Here is a 10068-nt window from a genome sequence, read left to right on the forward strand (position 1 = left end):
GCGGTCTAAGGCTCTTGCCCACTGCTGCGGTCTAAGCACTGCATCGCGGTCTAAGGCAAACTGCATCGCGGTCTAAAGGCACTGCATCGCGGTTAAGGCACTGCATGCGCGGTCTAAAGGCACACTGCACTCGCGGTCTAAGGCACTGCATCGGCGTCTAGCACTGCATCGCGTCATAAGGCACTGCATCGCGGTCTAAGGCACTGCATCGCGGTCTAAGCTCTGCATCGGGTCTAAGGCTCTGCAATCGCGGTCTAAGGCACTGCATCGCGGTCTAAGGCAACTGCATCGCGGTCTAAGGCACTGCATCGCGGTCTAAGGCACTGCATCGCGGTCTAAGGCTCCTTGCGGCATCGCGGTCTAAGGCACTGCATCGCGGTCTAAGGCACTGCAATCGCGGTCTAAGGCCTCGCATCGCGGTCTAAGGCACTGCATCGCGGTCTAAGCACTGCATCGCGGTCTAAGGCTCTGCATCGCGGTCTAAGGCACTGCATCGGCGGTCTAGGCACTGCATCGCGGTCTAAGGCTCTGCATCGCGGTCTAAGGCAACTGCATCGCGGTCTAAGGCACTGCATCGCGGTCTAAGGCATGCATCCGGTCTAAGGCACTGCATCGCGGTCTAAGGCACTGCATCGCGGTCTAAGGCCTGCATCGCGGTCTAGGCATGCATCGCGGTCTATAGGCTCTGCATCGCGTCTAAGGCACTGCATCGCGGTCTAAGGCACTGCATCGCGGTCTAAGGCTCTGCATCGCGGTCTAAGGCACTGCATCGCGGTCTAAGGCACTGCCATCGCGGTCTCAGGCTCTGCATCGCGGTCCTAAGGCACTGCATCGCGGTCTAAGCACTGCATCGCGTCTAAGGCACTGCATCGCGGTCTAAGCCCTGCATGACGCGGTCTAAGGCCTGCATCGCGGTCTAAGGCACTGCATCGCGGTCTAAGGCATGCATCGCGGTCTAAAGGCACTGCATCGCGGTCTAAGGCACTGCATCGCGGTCTTAAGGCACTGCATCGCGGTCTAAAGGCTCTGCATCGCGGTCTAAGGCACTGCATCGCGGTCTAAGGCTCTGCCATCGCGGTTAAGGCTCTGCATCGCGGTCTAAGGCTCTGCATCGCGGTCTAAGGCACTGCATCGCGGTCTAGGCACTGCATCGCGTCTAAGCCTGCATCGCGGTCTAAGGCTCTGCATCGCGTCTAAGGCGCACTGCATCGCGGTCTAAGGCTCTGCATCGCGGTCTAATGGCACGCATCGGCGGTCTAAGGCTCTGCAATCGCGGTCTAAGGCACTGCATCGCGGTCTAAGGCACTGCATCCGGTCTAAGCACTGCTCGCGGTCTAAGGCTCTGCATCGCGGTCTAAGGCACTGCATCGCGGTCTAAGGCACTGCATCGCGGTCTAAGGCTCTGCATCGCGGTCTAGGCACTGCATCGGCGGTCTAAGGCACTGCATCTCAGTGCTAGAGGCGTCAACTACAGACCCTGTTTTAATCCCCGGCTGTGTCGCAGCTGGCCGTGACGGGAGACCATAAGGCGGCGCACAATTGGCCCAGCGTCCTCCCGGTAAGGCCGGCCGAGATGTCTTGTCCGATCGAGCTCTAGCCACTCCCTGTGGCGAGAGCAGGCGCAAACACGCTGACTTCAGTCGTCAGTTGGACGGTGTTTCCTCCGACACATTGGTGCGGCTGACTTACGGGTTAAGCGAGCAGTTGTCAAGAAGAAGGGCCACTTGGCAGGGTTGGTTTTTTGAGGACGCATGGCTCTCGACCTGCGTTTCTCCCGGTTCGTACGGGAGTTGCAGCGATGGGAAAAGACTGTAAACTACCAATTGAAATCACGAAATTGGGGAGAAAATACCGTGAGACAGGCGGTCATTTGCATGACAGTTACCGTCTGAATAAAGCCTAGCGACAGCCTAGCGACACGACTTAGAAATGACAACACGACTATATTTGTTGTCAAAGTGAACCTGGCTCTGGGGAGTCAACAACTTGGAAGTGTGGCAAAAAATATAAGAGATCAGCCTGTCCCTTAAAGACCTGCTCTACACTAGAGATCAGCCTGTACCTTTAGAACCTGCTCTACACTAGAGATCAGCCTGTACCTTTAAGACCTGCTCTACACTAGAGATCAGCCTGTACCTTTAAGACCTGCTCTATACTAGAGATCAGCCTGTACCTTAAGACCTGCTCTATACTAGAGATCAGCCTGTACCTTTAGGACCTGCTCTACACTAGAGATCAGCCTGTACCTTTAGGACTGCTCTACACTAGAGATCAGCCTGTATCTTTAGACTTGCTCTATACTAGAGATCAGCCTGTACCTTTAGGACCTGCTCTACACTAGAGATCAGCCTGTACCTTTAAGACCTGCTCTACACTAGAGATCAGCCTGTAGCCTTTAAGACCTGCTCTATACTAGAGATCAGCCTGTAATCTTTAGGACCTGCTCTACACTAGAGATCAGCCTGTACCTTTAAGGACCTGCTCTACACTAGAGATCAGCCTGTACCTTTAGGACCTGCTCTATACTAGAGATCAGCCTTACCTTTAAGACCTGCTCTACACTAGAGATCAGCCTGTACCTTCAGGACCTGCTCTATACTAGAGATCAGCCTGTACCTTTAGGACCTGCTCTATACTAGAGATCAGCCTGTACCTGTAGGACCTGCCTTCACTAGAGATCAGCCTGTACCTTTAGGCCTGCTCTATACTAGGATCACCTGTACCTTTAGGACCTGCTCTATACTAGAGATCAGCCTGTACCTTTAGGACCTGCTCTACACTAGAGATCAGCCTGTACCTTTAGGACCTGCTCTATCACTGGAAGATCAGCCTGTATCTTTAGGACCTGCTCTATACTAGAGATCAGCCTGTACCTTTAGGACCTGTCTATACTGAGATTCAGCCTGTACCTTAGGACTGCTCTAACGAGAGATCAGCCTGTACCTTTAGGACCCTGCTCTACACTAGAGATCAGCCTGTACCTTTAGGAACCTGCTCTATAACTAGAGATCAGCCTGTACCTTTAGGACCTGCTCTACACTAGAGATCAGCCTGTACCTTCAGGACCTGATCTACACTAGAGATCAGCCTCACCTTTAGACCTGCTCTACACTAAGAGATCAGCTGTACTCTTCAGGACCTGCTCTATACTAGAGATCAGACCTGTACCTTTAGGACCTGCTCTATACATAGAGATCAGCCTGTACCTTTAGGACCTGCTCTACATAAGAGATCAGCCTGTACCTTTAGGACCTGCTCTACACTAGAGATCAGCCTGTACCTTTAGGACCTGCTCTACAACTAGAGATCAGCCTGTACTTTAGGACCTGCTCTACACTAGAGATCTCAGCCTGTACCTTAGGACCTGCTCTACACTAGAGATCAGCCTGTACCTTTAGGACCTGCTTACTAGAGATCAGCCTGTACCTTAAGGACCTGCTCTACATTAGAGATCAGCCTGTACCTTTAGGACCTGCTCTACATCTAGAGATCAGCCTGTACCTTTAGACCTGCTCTATACTAGAGATCAGCCTGTACCTTTAGGACCTGCTCTACACTAGAGATCAGCCTGTACCTTCAGGACCTGATCTACACTAGAGATCAGCCCTGCACTTTAAGACCTGCTCTACATAGAGATCAGCCTGTACCTTCAGGACCTGCTCTATACTAGAGATCAGCCTGTACCTTTAGGACCTGCTCCTATACTAGAGATCAGCCTGTACCTTTAGGACCTGCTCTATACTAGAGATCAGCCTGTACTTTAGGACTGCTCTACACTAGAGATCAGCCTGTACCTTCAGGACCTGCTCTACACTAGAGACAGCCTGTACCTTTAGGACCTGCTCTTAACACTAGAGATCAGCCTGTACCTTTAGGACCTGCTCTACACTAGAGATCAGCCTGTACCTTCAAGGCACTGCTCTATACACTAGAGATCGCCTGTACCGTTTAAGAGACCTGCTCTAATACTAGAGATCAGAGCCTGTACCTTTAAGACTGCTCTATACTAGAGATCAAGCCTGTACCTTTTGACCTGCTCTACACTAGAGAATCAGCCTGTACCTTTAGGACCTGCTCTACACTAGAGATCAGCCTGTCCTTTAGGACCTGCTCTATACTAGAGATCAGCCTGTACCTTTAGGACCTGCTCTACACTGAGACAGCCTTTACCTTCAGGACCTGATCTAACACTAGAGATCAGCCTGCACCTTTAAGACCTGCTCTACACTAGAGATCAGCCTGTACCTTCAGGACCTGCTCTATACTAGAGATCAGCCTGTACCTTAGGACCTGCTCTATACCTAGAGATCAGCCTGTACCTTTAGGACCTGCTCTATACTAGAGATCAGCCTGTACCTTTAGGACCTGCTCTACACTAAGATAGCCTGTACCTTCAGGACCTTGCTCTAACACTAGAGATCAGCCTGTAACTTTAGGACTGCTCTACACTAGAGATCAGCCTGTACCTTTAGGACCTGCTCTACACTAGAGATCAGCCTGTACCTTCAGGACCTGCTCTACACTAGAGATCAGCCTGTACCTTTAAGACACTGCTCTATACTAGAGATCAGCCTGTACCTTTAAGACCTGCTCTATACTGAGATCAGCCTGTACCTTGTATGACCTGCTCTACACTAGAGATCAGCCTGTCCTTTAGACCTGCTCTACACTAGAGATCAGCCTGTACCTTTAGGACCTGCTCTATACTAGAGATCAGCCTGTACCTTTAGGACCTGCTCTACACTAGAGATCAGCCTGTACCTTCAGGACCTGATCTACACTAGAGATCAGCCTGCAACCTTTAAGACCCTGCTCTACACTAGAGATCAGCCTGTACCTTCAGGACCTGCTCTATACTAGAGATAGCCTGTACCTTTAGGACCTGCTCTATACTAGAGATCAGCCTGTACCTTTAGGACCTGCTCTATACTAGAGATCAGCCTGTACCTTTAGGACCTGCTCTACACTAGAGATCAGCCTGTACCTTCAGGACCTGCTCTACACTAGAGATCAGCCTGTACCTTTAGGACCTGCTCTACACTAGAGATCAGCCTGTACCTTTAGGACCTGCTCTACACAGAGAATCAGCCTGTACCTTCAGGACCTGCTCTACACTAGAGAATCAGCCTGTACCTTTAAAGACCTGCTCAAATACTAGAGATCAGCCTGTACCTTTAGGACTGCTCTCACATTAGAGATCAGCCTGTAACTTTAGGACCTGCTCTACATTAGAGATCAGCCTGTACCTTTAGGACCTGCTCTATACTAAGAGATCAGCCTGTACCTTAGGACCTGCTCTATACTAGAGATCAGCCTGTACCTTCAGGACTGATCTACACTAGAGATTCAGCCTGTACCTTCAGGACCTGATCTACACTAGAGATCAGCCTGTACTTTAAGACCTGCTCTACACTAGAGATCAGCCTGTACTTCAGGACCTGCTCTACACTAGAGATCAGCCTGTACCTTTAAGACCTGCTCAATACTAGAGATCAGCCTGTACCTTTAGGACCTGCTCTACATTAGAAGATCAGCCTGTACCTTTAGGACCTGCTCTAACACTAAGAGATCAGCCTGTACCTTTAGGACTTGCTCTACACTAGAGATCAGCCTGTACCTTTAAGAACCTGCTCAATACTAGAAGGTCAGCCTTGTACCTTTAGGACCTGCTCTACACTAGAGATCAGCCCTGTACCTTTAGGACCTGCTTCTACCACTAGAGATCAGCCTGTACCCTTTAGGACCTGCTCTACACTAGAGATCAGCCTGTACCTTAAGACCTGCTCTATACTAGAGATCAGCCTGTACCTTTAGGACTGCTCTATCTAGAGATCAGCCTGTACCTTTAGGACCTGCTCCACTAGAGATCAGCCTGTACCTTTAGGACTGCTCTAACTAGAGATCAGCCTGTACCTTCAGGACCTGATCTAACTAGAGCATCAGACACTGGACATGAGTACTGTCATTCCTCAAGACCAGGAGGAGGACAGACACAGAAAACAGGAGCCCTTCCAGTCTACTGAAGGGTCATGACAGAGAAGACAGTTGAGGGTTCCAGTTGAACCATAATGTACATTCATTCTGTCATAAAAACAACACAAAGCCTACGAGGGCCTCAAAGAATAGAATAAAATGGAATAGAATGCCATGGAATATAATAGATTAGAATAGAGACTGACCTGGTCGAGCAGCTGTGCCTTCCTCCTGAGGAGATCCGCCTCTTCCTCTAGATGCCCATTTTTGCCTCGCTCATCCTCAAGCTGGCTCTCCTGTCAGAGGGAGTAGCTTTAGTAACTACATCGTAGTACAGCGGTAACTATACTGTTGCAATCAGTGGAGGCTGGTGCCACTTTAATAATAAATCTGAGGCCGGGCTCAGTGTAATGCCTGGGATAGAATGAATGGAACCTTCATGTGGTTGATACTGTTTCATTCATTCTATAGCAGAGGAATTTCTCCCTCCACCAGCGCCCCAGCACCTGGTCCACTGAGAGTAGCACCTCGAGTACAGTAGTTAACAGGCAGGTGATAGGACGAGGGACCCTTACCAAATCCAGACATCCCTTCTGTCTCTTCCTAACTTCATGTTCCAAGTTTTCACATTCTTTTCTCTTCTTGCTCAGCTCACATTCCTGAAACAAGACACCACAACGTTACAGAGACAAGGCCTGCACATCACAAACATCCTGATCCAATCATATAGCATGTCACATTACAGAGACCAGGCCTACGCATCGGAAATATCTGGATCCAATTACATAGCATGTCACGTTACAGAGACCAGGCCTACGCATCAGAAACAGCCTAATCCAACTCCGTTTCATGTCACGTTACAGAGACTAGGCCTGCGATTCAGAAACATCCTTATACAACTCATAACGTCACGTTACAGAGACTAGTCCTGAAATTCAGAAACATTCTTTTCCATCTCTGCTCCAAAGCATGTCACGTTACAGAGACAAGGCCTGCACATCACAAACATCCTGATCCAATCATATAGCATGTCACATTACAGAGACCAGGCCTACGCATCAGAAATATCCTTATCCAACTCCATATTATGTCACGTTACAGGGACTAGGCTTGAAATTCAGAATCACCCTTATCCAACCCCATACCTGCTCCATATCATGTCACGTTACAGAGACCAGGCCTACGCATCAGAAACAGCCTAATCCAAAGCCATTTCATGTCATCAGAGACTAGGCCTGCAATTCATAAACATCCTTAGTCAACTCCATAGCATGTCACGTTACAGAGACTAGGCCTGCAATTCATAAACATCCTTAGTCAACTCCATAGCATGTCACGTTACAGAGACTAGGCCTGCAATTCATAAACATCCTTAGTCAACTCCATAGCATGTCACGTTACAGAGACDAGGCCTGCAATTCATAAACATCCTTAGTCAACTCCATAGCATGTCACGTTACAGAGACTAGGCCTGCAATTCATAAACATCCTTAGTCAACTCCATAGCATGTCACGTTACAGAGACGAGGCCTGCGCATCAGAAACATCCTTATCCAACTCCATATCTGTTCCATAGAATGTCATGTTACAGAGACTAGGTCTGCACATCATTCTTCTTTGGACACTGTTAACTAACCTCCAGACGAGCTTCAATGCCATACAACTCTCCTTCCGTGGCCTCCAACTGCTCTTAAATACAAGTAAAACCGATCGCTGCCCACACCTGTCAGCAGGTGTGCCAGCATCACCTGCCAGCATCACTACTCTGGACGGTTCTGACTTAGAATATGTGGACAACTACAAATACCTAGGTGTCTGGTTAGACTGTAAACTCTCCTTCCAGACTCACATTAAGCATCTCCAATCCAAAATTAAATCTAGAATCAACTTCCTATTTCGCAAAACAAAGCCTCCTTTAACTCATGCTGCTAAACATACCGTCGTAAAACTGACCATCCTACCGATCCTCGACATCGTCGATGTCATTTACAAAATAGCCTCCAACACTCTACTCAACAAATTGGATGCAGTCTGTCACAGTGCCATCCGTTTTGTCACCAAAGCCCCATATACTACCCACCACTGCGACCGGTATGCTCTCGTTGGCTGGCCCTCGCTTCATACTTGTCGCCAAACCCACTGGCTACAGGTCATCTACAAGTCTCTGATAGGTAAGGCCCTCCCTTATCTCAGCTCACTGGTCACCAGAACAGCACCCACCCGTAGCACGCGCTCCAGCAGGTATATCTCTCTAGTCACCCCCAAAGCCAATTCCTCTTTTGGCCGCCTTTCCTTCAAGTTCTCTGCTGCCAATGACTGGAAGGAATTGCAAAAATCACTGAAGCTGGAGACTCTTACCTCCCTCACTAGCTTTAAACACCAGCTGTCTGAGCAGCTCACAGATCACTGCACCTGTACATAGCTCATCTGTAAATAGCCCATCCAACTACCTCATCCCCATACTGTATTTATGTATGTATCTTGCTGCTTTGCACACCAGTATCTCTACTTGCACATTCATCTTCTGCACATCAATCACTCTAGTGTCTAATTGGTATCTTGTAATTACTTCGCCACCATGGCCTATTTATTGCCTTACATCCCAATTCTTACCTCATTTGCACACATTGTATATAGATTCTCTTCAACTGTATTATTGACTGTATGTTTTGTTTATTCCATGTTTAACCGTGTGTTGCTGTATGTGTCGAACTGCTATGCTTTATTCTTGGCCAGGTCGCAGTAGTAAATGAGAACTTGTTCTCAACTTGCCTACCTGGCTAAATAAAGGTGAAATAAAACAAACTAAATAAACATCGGACACATCCTTAACCAACTCCATATCATGTCACGTTACAGAGACTAGGCCTAGGCATCAGAAACATCCTTATCCAACTCCATAACTGCTCCTATAATGTCACATTAGAGACTAGGCCTTCGCATCAGTAACATCCTTAACTGACTTCCTATCATGTCACTGTCACACGGCTTGCACATCAGAAACATCCTTATCCAACTCTATATCAGGTCACGTTACAGAGACTAGGCCTGTGCATCAGAAACATCCTTATCCAACTCTATATCAGGTCACGTTACAGAGACTAGGCCTGTGCATCAGAAACATCCTTATCCAACTCCATATCTGTACCACTGAAATCACAACGCTGTGGTTGAAGTAGGAGCTTTGAGTGTTGTTGTTATTGTTTGTGTTGTTTCGTAAATAAATAATAAATGTGAAAAGCCTATTTGACATCAGACCGTAACGCCATCGTGCACATGTACTCTGTTCTGTGAGTAAAGACAGAGGCCTATCCGACTAGAGTACCATGCATGTCTATGATACCATGTCCTGTCCTGTTTATCAGATCCCAAAGCATATTATCATATCATTTTTGTGTTTGCCAAAAAAGTGTCTGCACGAATCACGATCAATCTGTTTCGGATCCAACATAAAATGTAAGTCCTTAATTCCACATTGACCTCTGACCTCATGGTTACAAGGTTTTTTACCAAGCTTAACATTCTTATTTTATTCTAAATGCAGTTTACATGCATAGTCAGTTAGGCCGCGCCCCCGTCTCCCAGCAGCAAACAGAGGAATCTGATTATTTCAGCCTCCATCGCCACACAGAGCATACGGACTTATTGACTCAGTTTAATTGACTGAATGAACACAACAGCTTAATGGTGGGCGATGTGGGCGAGTCCTCTACAGTGACGACACGGACGCAGGAAGACAATATAGATCATTAAAAAAAAGCGCTTGACCTGTGACCTGTTTTCTCACCATTGTCTGTCCGTAGCATTAACACTTGGTTTATCTTCATGCATTGATAAAGCCACCCTTCAGACCACAAGCAACCATTATATCATAACGGGTTTAGCCAGCACTCAATATTCAGCAGTAGGCTTACTGACTGCACTAGTCCAATTAGCAATGCCATTTCAGCCAAGTCTCCAACAAGAGGTGTCTGTATAGCTAGCCGTGACAGGGTTGTAGACTGTATGAGGTGAGTGTGTCAGTATAGCTAGCCGTGACAGGGTTGTAGACTGTATGAGGTGAGTGTGTCTGTAGACTCAGTCAGGTTGATATTA

The sequence above is a fragment of the Salvelinus sp. IW2-2015 genome, linkage group LG23 (genome assembly GCF_002910315.2).
Source record: "Salvelinus sp. IW2-2015 linkage group LG23, ASM291031v2, whole genome shotgun sequence".
Taxonomy (NCBI): Eukaryota; Metazoa; Chordata; class Actinopteri; order Salmoniformes; family Salmonidae; genus Salvelinus; species Salvelinus sp. IW2-2015.